The sequence below is a fragment of the Mauremys reevesii genome, linkage group 14 (assembly GCF_016161935.1).
Source record: "Mauremys reevesii isolate NIE-2019 linkage group 14, ASM1616193v1, whole genome shotgun sequence".
NCBI lineage: Eukaryota > Metazoa > Chordata > Testudines > Geoemydidae > Mauremys > Mauremys reevesii.
Window position 1 is genome coordinate 7,978,515 of NC_052636.1, and position 1,996 is coordinate 7,980,510.

The window sequence follows — 1,996 nt, forward strand, 5'->3', positions numbered from 1 at the left end:
GTTTCTGTAGTGTAGTGGTTATCACGTTTGCCTAACATGCAAAAGGTCCCTGGTTCAAAACCAGGCAGAAACATGATGGCTTAATTTTTCCCAACTCCTAGTGGCCTGTCCCTGCTGTTGTAGGAGCAGCAGTGATTTCTATTGCTCAATGGGTCTGTTATACTTTCCCCATTCCCATTTTTGTCTCCTCTCCCTCTCTGAATGCCTGTGAAGTGGCTTCCCCCCTCCCCCTCCCTCCTGCAATGCTTGTGGGATGAAGGGGCTGGTTGAACAGCTGGAAGAGCAGAAGAGCTGCTAGATAGACAAGGTGTCTGGGACTCTCATTAGGCAGCGATCACACACCCAGAGCATGGACATTGCCCAAGGTGGAGTGTGACCCACCAGATGCAGCCAAGTCATCTCTAGTCGCAGGCCATGAGGAGCAGGTCCTTAAAAGGGGAAGGGGCCCTGTGCTCAGGAGTCACTCACAAGCTTGTACCTCCAGTGAATGCCCTTCGCCCGGACCACCTGGCCAGTGGTTCGCTGAATTGCAGTTCATTGTGCCTCAGGAAGACTTACCTTCATCGCACCATCCATCGCGGCGCTGTGGGACAAGTACCTTGCAGAATCCTGTGCCTGCCTCTTGGCTTCCCAGGGGTGGCTACTTGCAGCCCAGGAGAAGAAGGATGGTTCTGGTGAAAGGACGACAAGCAAAGCACTGGGAGGAAATTTGGGTGCGGGCTCTGCGCTGGGGGTGGGGTGGGGTGCAGGAGGGGTGGTGCAGCTCCCAAAGTGACCAGTACACACAACCCTCTGGCAGCAGCTCCTAGATGAGTGGGGCCAGGGGATCTCCATGTGCTGCTGTCTGCAGGCGCTGCCCCCAGAGCTCCCATTGGCTACAGTTCCTGGCCAATGGGAGCTGCAGAGTTGGTGCTCGGGGCAGGGGCAGCACGTGGAGACACTCCCCCCACCCCAGGGGATGCTGGGACATGCCAGCCACTTCTGGGAGCGGCACGGAGGGGCGGATGTAGAGTGGGCAGGGAGCCACCTTAGTGCTGCTGGCACATCTCTGCACACCCGTTGTGGGGGGAGGGGAGCAGAGGACTGCATGCGCTGCCTGGGGTAGGGGCAGTGCACAGAGCTGCCGCCCCTCCCGGGTCTATTCCAGGAGTGGGTGGGTGGGGTCTTTTGGCCTGCAAGATGCAGCAGGTCAGACTAGATGATCACACTGGTCCCTTCTGACCTTAAAGGCTCTGAGTCTAAAAGGGAGAGGGAAGTAAAGGAATTAAAAAAAAACAAAACCAAGCATTGTAATACCAGGATGACTCCAACTGCTCATTATATAGTCCCACCCCTTTCTTCCTCCATTGGGGGTTTAATAACCTGTTGGGATTTGGGACACTGATTCTCTCATTCCATTGATAAACTGATACAACATGACTGAAGTTAAACCAATTCCCAGTGGAGGAATCATCACATCATTGCATTGGCTGGGAATCGAACCCAGGTCAACTGCTTGGAAGGCAGCTATGCTCACCACTATACCACCAATGCATCTGGTGAAAGTCTCTGATTTTTCACACTTGGTGTCTGGTCACCTTACTTCTCAGCATGAGGCAAATGTCTCTGTGGTCTCTGCCATTCATCGTGGGGAGTTTCCCCACTGATAACAGTTCTTGCTGGGTTGGGGATGGGAGACAGAAGAGGCGTTTATTCTGTTTCATTCCTCTCCATTTTCTGTTCCTCCCCGTCCCTTCCAGGGTCCTCCCTTCCATTTCAGACTGTGCAGTGACACCCTCCCTGCACCCAGGACTCTGGCGCCTCTGGAGCAGCATGATCCCATGAGATCCTCAGTGACCAAGGGTCTTTTCCAACTTCCAGGAGACCCAGCTTGAATCTAAAGGAAGCTCTGTTCCTTCCTGGGGATCCTCTCTCCCTTCATGGAGATCAAGAGCATGAAGCCTCTCTGCCTTGCCTCCTGGGTCTGAATTAATGTCCCATTTCCCACTATGTGCTC

General features: G+C 54.1%; 2 non-coding genes across 2 annotated transcripts; one reads left to right on the plus strand and one right to left on the minus strand.

The window, feature by feature from the left end:
- Positions 1-73, plus strand: TRNAV-AAC. Its single transcript has one exon. It is a non-coding gene; the product is annotated as a tRNA-Val (tRNA).
- A 1,388-nt stretch (positions 74-1,461) lies between these two features.
- On the minus strand, positions 1,462-1,533 carry TRNAG-UCC. The gene has a single exon. It is a non-coding gene; the product is annotated as a tRNA-Gly (tRNA).
- Positions 1,534-1,996: the final 463 nt, after the last annotated feature.